Consider the following 20,899-nt stretch of genomic DNA (forward strand, 5'->3'; position numbering starts at 1 on the left):
TTGGCCATCACCGAAAAGAATGGAGAAAAAGGAACCCTCCTACACTACTAGTGGAAATGTACATTGGTGCAGCCACTATGGAGAACAATATGAAAAGTGAAAGTGAAAGCGGCTCAGTCATGTCCAACTCTTGCAACTCCATGGACTGTACCGTCCATGGAATTCTCCAGGCCAGAATACTGCAGTGGGTAGCCTTTCCCTTCTCCAGCGGATCTTCCCGACCCAGGGACTGAATCCAGGTCTCCCGCATTGCAGGCGGATTCTTTACCAGCTGAGCCACAAGGGAAGTCCAAGTATACTGGAGTGGGTAGCCTACCCATTCTCCAGTGGATCTTCCCGACCCAGGAATCGAAGCGGGGTCTCCTGCATCGCAGGTGGATTCTTTACCAGCTGAGCTGTCAGGGAAGTCCAGAGAACAGTATGGAGGGTCCTTATAAAACTAAAAATAAGAGTTGCCATCTGATCCTGCAACTCCATTTCTGGGCGTGTATCTGGAGAAAGCTGTAATCCACAAAGATGCAGGCACCGCAATGTTCACAGCAGCACTACTTACAATACCCAAAGCACGGAAGCCACCTAAGTGTCCATCGACAGATGAACGGATAAGGGAAATATGGTGTGTGCATACATACTGAGCAGCGGCACGCTGCCGCTGCCAAGTCGCTTCAGTCGTGTCCAACTCTGTGCGACCCCATGGACGGCAGCCCACCAGGCTCCCCCGTCCCTGGGATTCTCCAGGCAAGAACACTGGAGTGGGTTGCCATTTCCTTCTCCAATGTGTGAAAGTGAAAAGTGAAAGTGAAGTCGCTCAGTCTTGTCCGACTAGTAGCGACCCCATGGACTGTAGCCCACCAGGCTCCTCTGTCCATGGGATTTTCCAGGCAAGAGTACTGGAGTGGCTCGCCATTGCCTTCTCTGAAGTGGCATACTACTCAGCCATAAAAAAAGAATGAAATAATGCCATTTGCAGCAACATGGATGGACCTAGGTATTATTATACTAAGCAAAGTAAGCAATACAGAGAAAAGACAAATATCACATAATATCACTTATCTGTAGAATCTTAAAAAAATACAAATTAACTTATTTACAAAACAGAAATAGACCAATAGACATAGAAAACAAATTTATGGTTTCCCAGGGTAAACGGTGAGAGAAGGATAAATTAAGAGGTTGGGGTTAACACATAACAGACTATTATATATGAAATAAACAACAGAGATCTACTGTACACCACAGGGAGCTATACTCAATATTTTATAATAACCTATGAGGGGAATGTTTATGTATATAAATAACTGAATCACTGCTATCTATATACCTGAGACTAATATGTCACTGTAAATCAACTATACTTCAATAAAATTTCTTTTAAAAAGTTTGCTGAGCTAAACAAAATCTGGTCAGTGTTCATTTAAATGTTTTCCCTTATACTCTTTACACACACATACAGCACTGAACTTGGCCGAGCACCCAGCAGATAAACATGTGCTCAAACACTGAGTGTCTGCTGGACACCTCCTCTACTCTCTCCTGGGCTGAAACCTGCATGCTCCTTTAGCCTTAAGTACCATATTGCCTTTCTCTGGTGAACTCCTTTTTTAAGGCTTACTATTCCATTATCACAATAACCACTCCTGTCACCTCTATTCCTGTCTAACACAAAAGAAAACAGAGGTTGCAAAGGGTACACATAAGTTGCCGGAGGCCACAAAGACTGTGGGTCTTGTGCACGGGCCCCAACGCCTGCCTGAATCTCATCCCCCTGCAGCAGGATTTCTACTGGTGGGAGGCCCCTATCCCCCGACCTCCACCTCTCCAGACCTGGCTCGCCAACAGGTGGTCTCCATGCTGCCCATCACTTCAAGCAACTGAGAAACTTTTATGTCTGCAGTGTTATACCTAGAACACAATGTCAAAGCTTTCGGAGTCCTGCCTCTCACTGAGAATGCCACTGCCCTCCTGACCCCTCGGCTTCCCCAGTCCACTCGTCTCATTACCCTTCTTTAGCCCTATGTTGGTCACCCCTGGGCCACAGGCACACTGTCATCGCATTCTGGTACAGACTCCTACAGGTAATAACGAATGAACACAGTAAGCAGTATCCAAAGAACCATCCCCCCAAACTTGAAGAGAGCAACTACTTTCTCCCTGATGAGAAGGCCACGGCCAGAAGGCTTCTGGAATTCACAAAAGAATCATGAATGGGAAGCCCACAGCCAGAAAGTTATATATATATATATATATATATATATAAATGTTGGGGGAGAGGGCTTCCTTGGTGACTCAGAGAGTAAAGAATCTGCCTGCGATGCAGGAGATCAGACCTGGGTTCAATCCCTAAGTCAGGAAGATTCCCTGGACAAGGGAATATTTACCCACTCCAGAATTCTTGTCTGGAGATTCTCCATGGACAGAGGAGCCTGATGGGTATGAATATGCATGTGGGCATGTGTGTGTGTTTCTGTGTATGTATACATGTGGGTGTGTGTACATGTATGTGTGTGCACGTGCGTGTGTATATAGTGTGTGTGTGTGTGTATACACATATGTACATGTGTATGTATTTATGGGATTCCCAGGTGGCAGCAGTGGCAAAGAACCTGCCTGCCAATGCAAGAGATGCAGAGAGAATTTGATCTCTGGGTTGGGAAGATCCCTTGCAGCAGGAAATGGCTACTCCACTCCAGTGTTCTCGCCTATAAAACTCCATAGACAAAGGAGTCTGGCAGGCTAAAGTCTAGGGGAGTCACAAAGAATTGGACACGACTGAGCAAACACATATATTTACATAAAACATTACTATAAGAGGCCTCAGATCATCTAGACCAGAGGTTCTTACATCAGACCTGATGGGAGGCATCCAGAAGCTCCCAGGATTCCCTGAAATTCCATGCATTAGTCACTCCAGTGTATTCATGACACAAAGGTGGTGAGTCTACACTCACACTACTTTGGACAAAGGTTAGATACCTAGGAGTGATGGGCATTTGGGAACAGAGGCAAGCCATGCTTGGGAAACAAGAACCTGGGCAGCTCTGTGGCACCACCCCTGGGCTGGGACACTACCATGGCAGTGCTGGGCAGGCAGGGCTCTCTGCACGGGCGCGAGCAGAGGGCACACGTGGGACATAGCTCCACCCCTCTGCACCTTTATTATCCCGATATTTGGTGGCTTCACTGGAACCAAAGATGCAGATTCCTTGTTTCATGATTTACATCCACTTCCTCCAGCCTCTCTGACCTCATCACATTTGTTCCCACTCAAATAGTGTTGCAATCATCTGCTGAGATAGGCAGAGAAGGCAGATTTACAGAAAATGAGATTTCTAGTTAGAACCAATGCAGACGCACCTCTGCACATGCTGTCAAACCCTAACTTTATTCTAATAAATCCCTATTAGAATGATCTAGAGTGAAGAAAAGGAAATTTGGGATATAGGCTTACTAATATATTCTTGATGAAATTTTGTTTTAAGAACAGAGAATTGTAATACTCTTCAAAATGAAAGTGAAGTTTTTAAATAACTTTTAAAATGAACTAATAGGAGGGAAATTTCATAGACCCAAAATTGTACCTTAGAAACCTCTGACAATAGATGATCAAGGATGCCCGATTAAATATAAATCGCACATTTTATATAGGCAATTACCATTTTATGAATGGGTGTGTCCATTCGTTAATTCTTGGTTCAGAACACAGAATACATTTTCTCACCAAAGAGGGTAACACGCAACAGTTGGCATTCCCATTTTAGCCCACAACAGCGTCTCTGAGAAAGTATACACAATATGTATATTGTTGACAGCACCACAGAGTCTAACCACCATACATGCAATGGATTAAAGAAGGTCACAAGTTCCCTGCCTCCTCTCATCAACAGGCAGGCTCTGTGTCCCCTCTCCTTAATCTGGGAGTACACTGTGGGTTCTTCAACTAACAGATACAACAAGAGAAACGCTACACCCATCGGTCAGCAATCATTCTAGGAGTTTCTGGCTGCCATGAAAGAAGTCCAACACCCTAGCAGAGAGGCCACCCGACGAGGCCCTGACACTACGTGGAAAGTGAGGAACCACCACGCCTGGCCCTCTAACCATCCACACGTGTGAGCATTGCCATTCTGGACCCTCCAGACCAGACCAGAGAAGATAAATACCAGGGAGTAACTTCAGTTAAGGCCACATAGAGCAGAAGACTCACCCAGCTAAGCCCTGCCTGACCAAGCCACAGAACCATACTATCTATTAATAACAACAAATTACTGTTTTAGGTCACAGATGCTTAGGATGGTTTGTTATTCAGCAATCATTATATAGAACAATCTATGGTTTTATCAGGAAATAACAGAAGCTCTGGCGCTGGCATCAGGAATAGAGCCCCTTCCTCCATTCTCCAGGGCTGACACAGAGTTAAGGTGGTAATGCCAGCCAGGATTTTGCTAGCTATTAGCTACTGGGGAAGCTTTGTGTTGGAAAGCAAGGAGGTACGTAGTATGATCATCATCAGAGAAGTTTCCTGTCTGCTTCAAAACCCTCCTAGAATTTTCTACACACTACTGAGGACAGGTTTCAAAATTCTGAAAAAACACAATGTACAGTCAAAATGCAGTTGATACCTTGATACCAAAGCCAAAGATACAAATAAAGAAAACAAAGGACCAATACGCTATATAAACACAGATGAGAAAATTCTCAACGAAACAGTAGCAAACCAAATCCAACAACACTAAAAGGATTACACACCATGACAAGGTAAGACATGTCCTAGGAAAGCAAGGGAGGCTCCACACACAAACATCAAGGAGTGGAGCACGCCAATAGAAGGAGGGGGAACCAGACACAGAGCAAGCACCTGACCAACTCCAGCCGCCTTTCATCACGAGACGACCAGTGTGCTAGGGGTTTAAGGGGACTTCCTCAACGTGACAAAGGGCACTTATTTTTTTTAAACCACACGTAACTTCATAATCTCACTGAAAAGTTTTCCCTAAGATCAGGAACAAGACAAGATGTCTGCTTTCACCACTGCTATTCAAACTGCAGGAGAAGTCCTAGCCAGAGCAATGAGGCAAGAAAAAGAAATAAAAGGTACCAACATTGCAAAGAAAGAAACGAAGTATCTCTGTTTGCCAATGACATCACTATATATGTAGAAAATACCATGGAATTTACCAAAAAAACTAATAGAGGTAGTAACTAAATTCAGCAAGTTTGCAGGGTATATTATCAACACACAAAAATCAGTTGTGTTTTTATCAGTTCAGTTCAGTCGCTCAGTCGTGTCCGACTCTCCGCGACCCCATGAATCACAGCACGCCAGGCCTCCCTGTCCATCACCAACTCCCAGAGTTCACTCAAACTCATGTCCACAGAGTCGGTGATGCCATCCAGCCATCTCATTCTCTGTCGTCCCCTTCTCCTCCCGCCCCCAACCTTTCCCAGCATCAGAGTCTTTTCCAGTGAGTCAGCTCATCGCATGAGGTGGCCAAAGTATTGCAGTTTCAGTTTTAGCATCAGTCCTTCCAATGAACACCCAGGATTGATCTCCTTTAGAATGGACTGGTTGGATCTGTTTTTATAAATCAGCACAATTCAAAAAGAAAATTAAAGAAACAATTCCATTTATAATAACATCCAAAAGAATACAATACCCAGGTATGAATTTAAACAAGGAAGCGAAAAATTTATATACTGAAACTATAAAATCTTACTGAAAGAAGTTAAAGATATCTCACGGTCATTAATTGGAGGACTCAGTACTACATGGCAATTCCCAAGCAGATTTAAAGCAATCCCTGTCAAAATTCCAATGACCTTTTTGAAGAAAAAGAAAAACTGATCCTCAAATTAATATGCAGCTATGAGGGGTGCCAAGTAGTCAAAGCAATACTGAAAAAGAAAAATAAAGTTGGAAGACTCACACTTATCAAACTTACTACTTCAAAACTTTTCAAAAAGCTAAGATAATCAAAATGTTATGCTGCTGGCATAAGGACGTACATACAGACCAGTGGAATAGAACTGAGAGTCCAGAAATAAATGCAAACACATATGCTAATTTATCTCCAACAAAGGTGCCAAGACCATCCAATGGGGAAAGAACAGTCTCTTCAACAAATGGTGGTGGGACAACTGGATAATCAAATGCAAAAGATGAAGTGGGACTCCTACATCATTTATAAAATTTAACTCAAAATGGACCAAAGATCTAAAATGTAAGAACTGAAACTATAAAATATACTGGTAAATCTTCATGACCTCAGATTTGGCAATGGATTTTCAGGTTTGATACCAAAGGAAAAACAACAACAAAATAAAGTGGAATTCATCAAAATTAAAAACTTTTGTGCATCAAAAGACATTATCAAGAATGTGAAAGACCAACCAACAGAATAGGAAAACTATTTGTCAACCATAAATCCAGTAAGAGTTAAATACCCAAAACATATGAAAAACTCCTACAACTCAACAGAAGAGACAACTCAGTGAAAACACAGGCAAAGGACTCAAAGGCATGTTGTTTCAAAACAGATACACAATGAAAAGACGTTCAACATCATTGGTCATTAAGGAAATACATAACCACAGTTTACATCCACTAAAATAGCTTTAATCAAAAAAAAAAAAAGGCAAATGCTGACAAACGTGCAGAAATTGGAACCCTAGTAATTGCAGGTGGGGACAAGTTAGACACATGATGACCATATGACCCAGCAATTCCACTCCTAGGTATATTACCCAAGAGAAATGAAAACACTATGTCTACACAGAAACATGTGTGTATATAAAACTCATAACAGCCAAAAAGTAAAAACCCAAACATCCAACAGTGGATAAATGGATGAATAAACTGATAGATACATAAAAGGAATACTACTCAACCACGAAAAAGGAACAGAACACTGATCCATGCTACAACATGGATGCATCCCAAACAGATGATGCTGCATGGAAACAGACACGCAGAAGGCCAGGGGCTGTGAGATCCTGTTCATGCGACACACTCAGGACAGGCACATCCGCAGCCACAGCAAGCAGACTGGAGGCAACCGGGGTTTGAAGAAAAGGGGGGACAGGGAATGACTACACACTGAGCACAGAATGTTTTACAGGCTGATAGAAAAGTTCTGAAACTAGAGCAAGCCCTGCTGTTGCACAAAATTGTGAATACACTACATACCATTGAACCGTACACTTCAAAATAGTTAACTGAATGTTATGTGAATTTTGCCTCAATAAAAGAAAATTTGGTTGAATCACTGATCAACTCATACAAACACCTGATTATCTAACATACTCCAGGCACTCTTCTAGAAAATGGGTTAAGATGATGGACAAAAATTTAAAATGCAAGGTAAGTGACTAGAGAGGGAAAGCAGGGGCCATCTTAATTAACTAGGGTGCTGAGGGAAAACCTAGAAGAGGTGACATCTGAACAGACTGGAGCAATTTTAATATTATTATGCTAAATAATGCAAGAAAATAGTGTATTAAAATATAGTTTTAAATTTATCAAAAAAATCATCATATGTAAAAAATTGCTAAAAAAGTGAGGGCCTTTTGTGCAAATAGTGATTTTTAGTTTCCAGATATTTTATTCCCTGTTAAAAACAATTTCTTCACAGTCCAATAATGTGCTTCTTCTACCCCTACCTGCCTTCCAGGGCCAGGCTCACTCCCAAGGCAGCTTACTGTTCACCGTGGTGACAAGCATGTCCTCCCTTCAGGAAATCACGCAGGAAAGGAGTCCCCACTCATGACCTGCCAGGTCCCCACATCCGCTCACATTCTCACGTTCCGTCCTCACAATCATCCCTTCATAGATGGGAAAACTGCGGTTCAGGAAGGATAAATAACTTGCTATCACAGTGACCTAAAGGAAGGACCAGAATTCAAACTGGGTCTGACTTCAGACCCAAACTCCTTCCACACGTAAATTCATCCCATCTGAGATGGCCCGAGAACATCTTGGGCCAGACTGGGAAAATACGATGAAACGGCCCTGTCCTTAAGAAGCTTGTTATCGCAACACTAGAGACCCTTCCCAGAGGCACCAGAACCTCCCTCAAGCTGGAAAAGGCAGGGCAGTCTTCCCCAGAAACATGAGGCCCTTGCTATCTCTCCCACACACTGCCTTAACCCCACTGCCTCTAACCTGGTGTGAGGACAAAGAAGACCTACCCTCTGTCGCTTGAGGAACCTGACCTTGAGACTTCAGGGTCCAGCTGTGACCCTGTGGACACAGCCCTCTCCCTGGCAGGTATAGATGGCTACGAAACACACCCCCACCCCTCAGTCCAGGCACCACCAGTTTCATGTTCAAAACTTTACAGTGGTTCTAGCAGAAGAGCCACGTAAAATCTTCAACAAAATACCAGTGACATCATTTCCTTGCTAACTGTGGAGGTTTCTTTGTCTTTAACTCATATTCCCATAAGCAATCCGCAGTTATAATTAAATTCCACATGAATGGGTGGAATCTGTCCATGTTAGGCTGTAACCAGCTCTCCCTAGAGTGACCAGACCTCCGGGACTTGTTCACCACTAACAAGCTAATATTTGCAAAACCCTGCAAAGACATAATGACTGCATACTATCATTATTACTAGACTACCGGTTTAAATGTAAATTGAGAGAGAAAGGGGAAAGAAAACACATTAGTAAATCAAGTTTGGGACCGCTCCTCGGCAAGAACCACAGAGCAAAGAATGCCTTCACTGATCTTATTAAAAGGACGTGGAATGCAGGGTGGCTGCTGCAGGAAAATGAAGCAGAGAGAAAGGATGGAGCACCAGCAGGAAAAGAAGTCCATACAGGCAGAACAGATGCTGGAGCAGAGGAGCAGCTGTGTGAAGAGTATATGCTGGAAAAGCACACAATGTCAAACATCTAGAGTCTGAAAGCAAAACTAAAAAGTCTAGAATAAGAACAAGATCTAAAAACGTATTGTAAATTCAGCCTAAACTGACCACAGAGCAGAGTGGTGAAAACAAAGATCTGGAGTCCAGCAGGCCTGAGGCTCTTCCTTTTCCCCATCTGTAAAATGGGGACAAGTCTTCCCTCCAGAGCCAGGTGGGCACAAAGGTGGCGCCCAAAGGCAGCCCGTTTCCTTCTGAGGCCGCCACCCTGATCGGCAGCCACAGAGAGCCCCGCGGGCTCTCAGGCCCGCCCCTTGTGCTCTGGCTCGCTGTCCCCGGAAAACACCTCTGCGCTCAGCGCCTCGGATCCCACGGCGCCTCTGCCCCTCTGCTGCGGCGCCCACCACGCAGTGCTGTAACCGGACCACTCCCCCGGCTCGCAGAAACTCCTTGAGGACAGTGCTCACACAGTGTCTTACTTCACTTTTTAGCGCTGGCAAACTAGCCTAGCTCCTGGGTAAGTTCTCCCCAAAAATGTGAGTTGATTAATTTTCAATTATCCCAAATTGGATAGAGGCCAAGCAGCTTCCCTGGGGCCAATCTTGGGGAAATGAAGACTGCAGGGGGCAAGGGAAAAAAAAAAAAAAAACACCTCTACGCTGGGTGAACCGTGCCAGCCTGCCAGATAATGGACTGACTTGGGAGCCCTCCTTACCCAACACTCTCAGCCAGCTGCCTCCCGTGGAAACGGAGGGAACTTCTCTCGGACATCTCTCCACGTCCATCTGACGCATTAGTTTAGGGTTGAGGCATTCTAAGGTCTCCACCCTCTTCCTCTATTAGATCTCAGTCCTCTATTACTACAAAAATTAACATCAGTAGAAGGTTCTCTCGCCCATTTCTTTCATAAGAAGCAAGTCTGTGCCTGCTGCTGTTCATCCCATTTTACAGATGGAGACACTAATTCAGAGAGGCCCAGCAGCCACTCTGGGTCGTTCTGCTGGTGTGCAAAAGGGCAGGACTGGGATTCCAATCTTTAAAGCTGGTGCCTTCCACCATGCCCACACTTCTTAAGCCAGAAGGGTTGGATGGCCCCTAGGACACATGGCAGTAGTGCCAGGGGACCCGTCACAAACCCTTGGCTCCCTCGGGGAGCCAAGGATGAGCACAATGCATCTTCTGGAGAATCCAACGCACTCAACAACTGAAGGGGGCAAAGTGTGTTTACAGTAAAGAAAAAACAAACAGACAGATTGACATATTGCTGAGTACAGTGTAAAATTCCCATTAAATTTTAAGATAAAACTTAATAGGCTTGGACTCTTATCAAGGGTTTGAGACATACTGAACAAAACCATGCCTTTCCCACAGAGAAAAGCCTTCTGAAACCAGAACACTTAATTTACCCCATAATAACATTTCAAACACCAGGCTATATTAATCCAAAAAAGACAGAATTTAATTTCCAGAATAAAGTTGTGACTCCCGGGCATTACTGGGCAAGGCAGGACTCAGAACAGATTTCCTTGCGTTTCCTCTTTAAGTCATTCGAAGCACCCAGGAAAGTTAAGATGCTGGATGAAGACCCCCATCTTACAAGCCCCCTCACACAACAAACCTGGGAGCTAAGCGCTATCAGAACTGGGGGTGGAGGGGGGCACAGTCCAGAGACACGGCCACAGGGCGTCCCCGCCTGCAGACGCATATGCCAAACCACACGGAGCCACAGGGCGAGCATGTTACATCCCTCTTCCTTCCCAAACTTGCAGATTCCGGACACAAACACTGACAGCAGGCCAGTCGCCATGTGCCAGGCCCCAGGGGGCGGGGGAGGGGGTCTAACCAGCACCCCGTTACCTCAAGCATATGCAGGTCTCCTACTGGACGTTAACCTTCCCAGGTTCTGTCAGTCACTGAACACCTTCACTACAATCCTGACTCCTGGAAACTAATGTTTTAGTGTTTTTGATGCTACGGTCATCCTGAAGATTACATTATCTCAATCAATTAATGAAGTCAGCTTTCCTCTCCACTCAAAGAAACCAAGTTTCCAATAAAAATGCTTATGGTTTTTGCCACAGAATTGGTGTTTTAATTGGAAAAGAAATTAGGATATCAGAACAGTAGGCATGATATCTTTCTTGGTAGAATGGCCTCATGAGAAGTTACCAAGTAACCCCTATTAAAAAAAAAAACATGGAGTCAGGAATTCTCGATGGTCCAGTGGTTAGGACTCTGCACTTTCACTGCTGAGGGCCCAGGTTCAATCCCAAGATGGGAAACTAAGATCCCACAAGCAGTGCACTGCAGCCAAACAAAAAAACCCATGGAGTTAAACATCAGCATGGAGGAAACCTTATAAAAAAGTAAACCATGAAATGAACTTACAGGGAGATTTTTTTATTTCTTGAGAATTAAAGAGATTTAGTTCATTTCACCATGGATGTCAGAGCAGTAGGTTTGGGGGTGTCCCCTGGGGAAGGGGCGTTCTAACACTTACTCCCCTCCCCACCACCTTTTGAGACTTTCCACCTACAGTGAGAAATGGCAGGGACAGCCAAGTGCGGCTGCCCAGGTCAGAGACCACCACTCCGTCCCCCACCACAGACCTGGCCCACCACAGGGCAGACCTCTTGGTCACAAAAGGCCTGGCGGGGGCCAGGGGACAGCATGGGAATCATTACAACCGGAAACCCACTGACCACCAGCATCACCAAGACCGTGTCCACTGGATAAAGCAACAGGACCGCAAACCGTCAGATGCCATCTTCCCAAACAAAGTGGGACAGGGAGAAGTCCTCCTCCTGTCAGCCTCAGGGTGGGCCCATGGCACCTGCCTTCTTGGCACTGGGGCTCAACAGCCACTTCCCAGAAGCCTTCCCTGACTACCCCTTTCCTGAACTCCCATCCTACTTCCAGTCTCCGCACGGTCCGCTAATCCACTTCAGTCTACTCTGCAGGACTTCCCTGGCCTCTTCCTAGAGTGGACCTGCACTCTCCAGCTGGGCGGCCAACTTCCTGATGGCAGGACGGTGAAATCTTCATTTCCCTCTCCTTCCGGGCACAAGCTTCAGTCCTGGTGCTACCTGGGTAAACACCGCTGGTTCCCGGCATCTTCCTCCACCACACACAGGGGCTGAGGCCACACTCTCAAAGGCAGATGCTGAAACCCCTCATGCCAGCACTGGAACCAGAGCTTTAGGAGAACCCAAGGCACATTCACTGAACATCAAATTCAAGGAGAAAAAGACTCCCCCATTCCAGCTAATGATCTACTTATCCTGCAGAATATAGAACTCAGCAAAGGATTCCAACCTGATTTCTGGAGTTGACAGAAGCCCACAACAGTCAGCTGCATTTATGACATCTCACCACCTGCCAGCCTCACCCCCAACAAGTCTGCACAGGGAGACAAACCATTCTGGTCCAAATGGAGGTTTTGATGCTTGATGACAAAAACCTCACCTTCTCCTTCCTACAGTGGTCAGTCCCCCACCCCTCACTGTGTTGGGCAGACCACCGTCGATGAAGGCCCTCTAAACTCAGAAAGCCATTTTGTATTTTTTAATTATGAATACTAAACATTACACGAGCACACATGTTTTCTTACATTTTTTTCCTTTTCTGTTGAGAGTTGCACTGTCTCTTACTCCATGAGCAGCTGTGGACCCAAAGCCTGCTGCGATGGCACAAGCCATCCTGTCCCCATTCGCCTTTCGACCACCCTCCTGCCCACAGGCATCCAGCCCTCTCTAGCTGGCTTCATTCCCTCTGCCCAGAGCAGGTCTGAGCATCATCTCCACATTTAGGCCTAGGCTGCCTCTCTCTGGTCACCTTCCAAAACCACTGGCCTCGCCGCCTTCTTTTCTCACTTTGGAGCTCTTTCCCCAGTTTCTCTCTGTATCTCAAGTCAGGATGATGATTCTCCTCCACCAGCAAAATGATTTTCCTTCCTCACAGAAGGCTTGTAAAGAAGCACGCAGGGGGTCCAGAATCTACAGGACTGACACAGAGGACCTTGCCATGAGTTCTCCTCTGCTAAGTTAACAATTCTTAAATTGACCATCACAAGGAAACTAAGCTATTGCATAATATTTGATAGGGTTAGATCATTCGCTGTCTGTAGAGTCTTGCTCTACAGAGATGAGAAAATAGAGATGGGCAAATTTAACGCAATTTCCTTTGTTTGCTTGAGCTAGCCCAGACTTGCAACACCACAGTGACAGTTTTTCTTAAAGTACAGCTTTAACATCATCAAAAAGGACTTTAACGGAGTGACAAATCATTCTTGTCCTTCAGCGTATTAGCATATCTATCCCAACAAACCCCCACCCCCCTACCCAAGGTCCTTCCCGCTTTGCACAGTGAAAAATTAAAGGAATTCTAGTAGGGGTCTTTACAGAATCAAAACCCCAAACACAGGGGAAAACAGCTAGAAGCAGCTCAAATGTTTCAGTTAAACTAAGGACTCTCTTCAAGACACAAACAAGAGTACGAACATTTTGATTGTATTAACAGAAACAACTGGCCAGCTGCTACTGCTTGTTTCCAGTGGACTACCTATACACCCTTCACTACAATGAGGGAGACCATCTTATTAGTTCCAAAATGAATGGACAGAATCCAAGAAAAATAACTGGTTTTCTTCTCCCTCACAGAAAAATTCACATGAACGTCTTAGAAAAAAAAATGCTGGAATTCTCCCTGCCAGCTCTCTGCTTCCCTCGGCTTCTGCACTGTGACAGCTGGAGCAGATGGCGTCTGGGTGAGACGCCTTACATCTTAAACCTCACCCCTGATAAGGTCTGATTTTGACTAGTGGTGCTGGAGTCCTAGGTCTGTCAAGGTTTCTCTTCTGAGCACCTACTCACCAGATTTACAATCTTGTGCATTTTAGGGTTTTCACACTAGTAAGGCTTATTTTTGTTTTGGCCAAAAAATTCTTCGTCTTGAACTAATTTTCAGTATGTATATACTGTCACCACACAATAGTGAAAAAGCAAACACTTCCTTTCATTTGAAAAACGAGCGTACACAATTTTGCCAGACATCCTACACATGATGCAGTCTTTTGAACAGGCCATTTTCAAAGATGTGAAAGACAGGAGCAGATTTTAGCACCAACTGATGGTCCACTTGGTCATTTCTTTAGATGAGGATTTTACAGACAAATGCAAGATTATAGAACACACAACATTTCCAAAAGCTTCACCAGCAAATGCTAAGAAAAAAAAAAAATTATGGCTCCTCCTCAGTTATATGCTGTGAATGTAAATTAACAAGCGGCAACAACGCTCAACACAGCCCTTATTAATCCACAAAAATAAATGAATAAATCACACACACAAACCCTCATCTCAGTCTGAAACCTAATTCCCAACCTAAAACGAAAACCATGAAATAAAATTGCTTCCTTCAACGGACAATTATATGAAGGCTTCTTAGATTTCAAAGCACGTCCACAACACTCCATAGATTTCCATTTTGTTGCTATGTTTTCAAGAGAAAGGTAAAGAATCCCCCCCCCCACGGGATTCTTTCTAAAGGCCTAAATATTAAATAGATGTCCTCAAACGGGGTGAAAACGTGGCAAAGTGTGCGTGAGCCATTAACCGAAGGCGGAATGTGTGCCTTTCGCCCCAAACTGGATCCCAGTGCCCGCCTGCCTCCGAGGCCACTGCAGCTCTTCGGTTATGAATCAGTCAGAGGTTCATCTGCAGAGGAATGACTCAGTATAAACTTTTAAATAATGGCTTAAAAAAAAAAAGAACCCAAGCCAGCCCAGGGTGAACACGTTCGGCTATGGAGACACCCGAAACGGTCCGCTCCTCACCCCGCAAAACACACAGCCTCGCCGGAGATGCTGATCTCTCGCCACCCCGGGGGTGGGGGTGGGGTCACGTTTCCAAGCGGCCTCGGCGCCCCGTTTCCTGAAAAGCTGCGGGAGCCCTGGCCCGCGGGGCCCTCGGCCGGGACGGGCCGGAGGACAAAGTTTCCCGAAGTTGAGGCGTCCGGGGGGCGGGCGGGCGCGGGCTGGGGCGGGGGCGAGACGGCGCCGCACTGGGCACCCGCCGCCGGGCGCCGGGCCTGCGCCGCCCCGGCCCCGCGCCGACCGACCCCGGGCCCGCCCGCCGCCCGCCGCCCGCCGCCCGCCGCGCGGGATGGAGCCGCCGGGGATGGAGCCGCCCGCCGCCCGCCAGGCCCCTTACCCGCGTCCGCGCCGCCCGGCCGGCTCAGCAGCGCCGAGCGCGTCCTCCGCCGCGGTCCGCAGCGTCCTGCTCCCCGGGCAGCCCCATGTCGGGGGGCGGGGAAGGGCCGGCGGCCGCCGCCGCCGCCGCCGGCTGGAAAGTCCCTGCTGGGCTGCAACCCGGCTCGCGCACGCGGCGGCCGCGCCGCGCCGCGCTCCCTCGCCCTCACGCACCCTCTCGCAGGCACTTCCTCTCGCGCGCTGGAAATCCCCGCCGGCCGCCGGAGCGCGCGCGCGCGCGCCCCGCCCCCGCCGCCGGCTCGCGCGCGCGCGTGGGGGCTGCGGGAGCCCGCGAGAGCGGCCGGCTCCGCGCGCCGCCGCCCCGCGCGCCCCCGCCCGGCCCCGCGCGCGCCCGCCGCCTGTCGCCAAGGCCCTCCCCCCGGCGCCCGCCGCCCGGCCCTAGCAACGGCGCCGCGGCGCGGGCGGGGGCGGGCACGGCCGCCCCCAGCGCGCCCCGCCCCCGCGCGCGCGCCCGGCCCGGCGCCTCGCCGCCCCCGCCGCGGGCGTCCCCCCTTTTCCGGGTGGAAAAGCCGCGCAAGCCGCGTGGGGGCCCGAAAGGTGCAGGTCCCCTTAGGGTCGGGAGCCATGGCGTCACGCGTTTCACCAGCGCGGCCACTCTCACTCACACCGACACACATGGAGCACACGGGCTCACACAACTACCCACACTCACCGACACACAGACAACTCGCGTTTACACATGCTCAGACACACATGCTCACAAGACACACACACGCTCGCAGACACACAGTTCACACGCGCTCCAAGACACACTTGGTCACAGACAAGATCTCATGCGCTCGTACCTGTACATGCATCCACACACTCGCTGACAGCCATGCGCCGTCACGCCTGTGCACACTCACGCGTACACACTCGCTCCTGCACACCACTCCCTCTCTTACACAGGACCAGGTGCTGGGACCGAGGGAGACTCGCTGCTGCCTGGGCCCCGCTCCCCATTGAGGGGGGGCTCCTAACCCTTTGGTTGACCTTTCCTTGCTGCCGGGGCCCCTCCCACACCCAGGAAGTTGTGTCTTGATCGGGTGTGAACAGCGTGGCCACTCTGCCACAAGCTCCCAGAGCGCCCTGCCGGCCTGGGGGCCCAGGACAGTCTGCTGCCCTGTGGGCCCCCTCCCCGCCCTGGACCCCGGGCCTTCTGGGGCACCCGTTTCTGCGCAGGCCTCGGCTCTCTGCCCCGCCACAAGCCATCAGTGATTCCCCAAAGTCCTCCAGGTCTGTGTGTCCGACCTGTTGGGCCTGGCAAGATGGGGCATGGCGGACGGTTTGTCTATCCGTGAGGCTCCAGGCCAACCAAAGAGCAAGGCCTTCTCCGCACCAGTTGGCAGTCAACACGGAGGGCACAGAATGGACTGCCCCGGAGCTCTCCAGACAGAGCCGAGGCCAGTGTCACCAGCTTAAGCCAGTTTCCCTTCTTATACTCTCCAATGACTCGTCGAATAAAGGCAGAAAGTCGAGGGTCTCCTCCAGAGGCTTCCTCTGTGGAACGTTCCGGAACCCTCGAGTCTGCTCAGGCTGCTGGAACCCTAGCTCTGGCTCCATCAGCCCGCCGGGAGGCTCCAGCCGCAGAGGTGGGGCCTCGCTCTCTAGACTCTCAGACTGCAGCAGCGCGGGCCACTTGCTGAGAGGGCACAGCTCCCTGAGTTCAACGCGGAGAACCCAAGATGGCTGTCGTCCCCCAGCAACCATGTTGAGGTGGCGGGTCAGCCTCGGCCAGCCCTGCGCTGGGCTCCGACTGGAACCTCGGTCACCGGAGGAGCTCCCCTCTCGGCGGCAAGGGGAGCTTTCCCTTCTGCTCCCGAGCCTTGGGTGTCCTTCCTGCCTGTCAGAAGCCTTGGTGGCTGCCGCTGCTCCTCGGCCAGGCCCCGGGCTCCAAGGCCTCCGTGTATCTGCTCATCTCCTCCCAGGTCCCCCCCCGGGGCCGCACTCCCACCTCCTGCCTCACGCTATACTGGGGTCTTTTTCGGACTTTGCCAGAAATTCTCTAGGCTGGACCATTTTTTGGCTCTTTGAACACAAACAACAAGGTAGAAGTTCCAAAGGCCCGTCGGAGGGGTTTTCTACAACTCTGTGTGTTCGCCACCAAAGCGGTGGCGAGCAGCAAGGCAGGATGAACAGATTCGGGTCCGGCCGTGCCTGGGCCCCCTGCTGGGCAGTGAGGACCTGCTCCCCGTCTCCTCCCCGCTTCTTTCTCTTCTCCAGCCGTCTGAGCAGTTCTGGACCCCCTGCTTTGGGGAGTTGGAGGGGGCTGCAGCACAAAGTTTGCCCCGAAGCAGGAAAGCGCCTTGGGGGGCGAGCTTTCCGCGCTCTGCAGTTACGGCCGCTGGGCAGCAGTGATGGACAGCGAGGCTGGCCAATCACAGCGCTCCTCACTGCATTTCAAAGGCTTAGCTCTCTGTTCCCTATGGCAACGTGGAACAACATGCTGACACCATTTCTGGACAAAGAAATTTCTCGCAGGAATTTATGTAGCATTACATGTTCTGTTTGCTGCATTTCTGGGAGCAGTGCACACAGGATATTGGAGTGACTCACTTAAGTACAGTGGCTCAGAAGCCATTCCTGTTTTTCTTCAGAGAGAAGGGGAAAGTGTCCACTGGTTAGTGTTAGGGTTCTAAAGGGGTTTCATCACACTCTCCTGGACAATCAGACCCTCAAGGGACAGCTACCCACTCAAAGACCTGTCCAGTGGGTCTGATTGGACTGAAATGTGCTGGCAACTTCTCCCACTCAAACGCCTGGTCACCTGGCAAAATAAAAAACAGTTAAACTCATTGTTCAGACGACTGTCTTCCAAACTTTTGAATGCAATTCACTTTACAAACCCGTTGTGTGTAAAGTGTGCATTTATATACACACATATATACACATAGTAGCAGATGCTTCATCTCAAACATGTATTCCAATATTTTCGATTTCATTCCATTTATTTATTAATGCTGGTTTTGACTGTCCCAACTCATCGTGGGTTCGTGGCCTGAAGTTTGAAAACACTACATTAGATTAAAAGAGCTGCTGAAGATGGAAGTGGCCCGGGGTTTGGGGTGGCCATCGTGGGAAGGCACCCTTCTTCTTCCTGCTCTATCACAGCAATGTGGGGCTGCAAAGCCAAGGACCCCAGTCCCCCTTCTCCCACCCAGTCTTGTCCTTGAAGTAGGCCCTGGCTAACATCAGAGGTGCACCAGCAAAGAAGCAGGCTGCCAGTGCCCCTTCTCTGGACAAGGACTGCCAAAAACAAATGCAGAGGAAATGGGGCCTGGAGACGCCCAGGAGGCCTAAGTGGGGTATGCAAACGCAGCCATGGGTTTCGTGCAAGTGATGAGACAAAGAGAAGGCAAGGTGAGGTCTGGGTAACTGGCCACAGAAGGCTTTAATTTCCTCTCAATTCTCTGGGCCTTTGGGGGAGATGAAATTGTCCTCATTTGGGGGAAACCTGGTTTTGGGATTTGTGTGCACACACCCCCGCCACCACGACCACCGTCTCTGGCTCTTTCCCCCAATCCTTCAGGGGAATGCGAGTCCTGGGGAAGGCCAGCCTCCCAGGGCAGCCTTGGTTGGAACCCCCACTCATACTTCACTTCTGAAAAATAGACTCAACTCCACCAAGAAAAGGGATTTTTTTATTGCAGGCCTCACGGGAGACAGGGAAGAGGGTTTGTATCAAGGTCACACAGCAAAGTCCCAAAACCCACGGAAGCAGAGTGCCTGCCTTCAGTCCCACTCAGAGGTTCCACATGTCTCTGTGATCACCGCTCCTCTCCTCTATCCAGGGCTGGGGGGCTCCTCACAGCCTCTGTGTTTCCCCCCCCCCAACAACTCAGCTCTGGCCTTAGCTGGCAGACCCCGCTCAGCAAACAAAACCCAGCGACTCCTGGAGCCGCCCCCTTGGGGCACCCATCTGGTCCCCCCCACCCACTACCCCCCCCCCGGCAGCTCCACAGTGAGCGGTGCTCCTCCACACACATTAGACATGAAGAGGGAGAAGATGACGGGGTTCAAATCAAGTCTTAGATTAATGAGATAAATGATCTGAAAAGTACAAGGATTCTAAACCATCAGAAATGCAATACGCCATCTCCCTAGGAATAAAGGCATCTCTCAAGGCTGGTGACAGCAAGCCTGAAATGTCACATGCTGCTGGATCAGAACAGCTTGTTCCACCTTTGCCTGGTCCTTCCGTTCGTGTGGTCAAGACCTGCTTGCTGAACGTGACCCCTGCTCGGCTCTCTTCTAGCATGAAACCAATTACGTGCTTGTCCTTTGGGAGTTTACCTTCTAGCAGGTGGAGACCGAGCAGACAAATCACAAGCGAATCTGTAACAGGAGCTGCGGCCAGAGCCGAGGGGGGAAGAAGGAGGCCTGGAGCGAGTGGTCAGGGGGCCTGGCGGTTCAGGGGCCACTTGAGTGCAGGCCTGAGGGCAGAGAGGAGGGCGCCCTGTGACTATAGGTGGGAAAAGCATCCAGGCAGAGGGAACAGCGTAGGCAGACACCCTGAGGTCAGCAAGGCCTGGGGAGACCAGTGTGGCCTGAGCCATGGAGAAGGAGAGCCACAGAGGATGGGGGTGAGGCCAGGGGTGAGGAGACAGAGCCATGTGGGGTCATCAACAGGACCTTGGTTTTGCTCCGAGGTGGGGGCCACTGTGAAGTTTGATGGGTAACGTGTTCTATCCAAACGAATCCTGTATCTGATCTTATTTTACTGTCCTTCAGCACCCAGCAAATCCAAACAGCGGGGCATGACTTGGCTGTGGGGTGAACAAGGTCACAGCCGAGGATACTCGGCTCTGACGAAGGTGGACACAGGGGTGAGCCCGCAACTGGAGCGCTGGAGGGGGAGGGGAGCCTGGGACCCAGTGACCCACATCCAGGACTCTTCCAAAGAAATAAGGCCACACACTAGGAAACTACTAGGCACCTCCCACCTTCAAAGCCAAAGAAAGAGAGTGGGCCCTTTGCTGGCAACCAGCAGGGCGATGCTCTGAGCCCGGGCGAGGCTCCGAGTACTGGATTTGCTCTCAGATGGGGACGAGAACCCACAGCCCATTGCCTGGAGCCAAGGCTCCAGTCACAGCCCTGCTGTCCCCACAGAGCAGCCTCTGCAGAGCGGCTCTCAGTGGCCGAGTCCCGTGGTTGTCACCATGGCTGCCTGTGCTCACCTGCTCCCCCTACACTGGTCTCCAGGGAACCTCATGGACCCAGGCTGATTCAGCCCAGGGCCTTGGCCCACGCCGCTCCCTTGGCCCAGAACGCTCCCCTCAGCTAGCGACAGGATTTACTGTCCCTTCCTTTGGGTGAGAGCCAGCTGTGGGGATTCTAGATCAAAGATTTATCTCCGAGACTTACCACAGTGCACCTCCAAATGCCCCCTGGCCCAACACAGTGGAAAGAAGCCAGGGACGAGCTCCCCGGATATCCTAGTGATGAGTTCCCTTGGAAAGGTGAATGGGAGGAATTCACTCAAGCAGGAGAATTCAAGACCAGGAATCGAAAAAGCAGAACTCAACTCATGACTAACTGACGTTGGGAAAGCACTTTACCTCCCTGGCCCCGGGTTTCCCCTTTTGTAGAGCGGAAATATGATGGCCTGCCTGACCCCAGGGGGCTTTGAAAAGGTGCCTAGTGCCAGTGGGTACCCTGTGGCCAGCGTGTCCCTGGGAGGGACCACAGTACCCGGAAGGGGGGCAGGGACTGTATTTCCAATGCTGTTGCTTTTATTACATGTAAAGGATGCACCCGGCTTTCCCAGAGCCAGAGGGATTGCTTTAATTTC

General features: G+C 49.5%; 1 protein-coding gene across 1 annotated transcript in view; it reads right to left on the reverse strand.

The window, feature by feature from the left end:
- Positions 1 to 15,326, reverse strand: part of TRAF3 (TNF receptor associated factor 3) — a 126,008-nt gene extending 110,682 nt beyond the window's left edge. The window contains exon 1 of the mRNA XM_055418594.2: positions 15,071 to 15,326. The gene's annotated coding sequence lies outside the window, so the exon portion shown is untranslated. The remainder of the gene's footprint in view (positions 1 to 15,070) is intronic.
- Between the last annotated feature and the right edge of the window lie 5,573 nt (positions 15,327 to 20,899).

The sequence above is a fragment of the Moschus berezovskii genome, chromosome 21 (assembly GCF_049115385.1).
Source record: "Moschus berezovskii isolate FMDL1 chromosome 21, NW_MosBer_1.0, whole genome shotgun sequence".
Lineage (NCBI taxonomy): Eukaryota > Metazoa > Chordata > Mammalia > Artiodactyla > Moschidae > Moschus > Moschus berezovskii.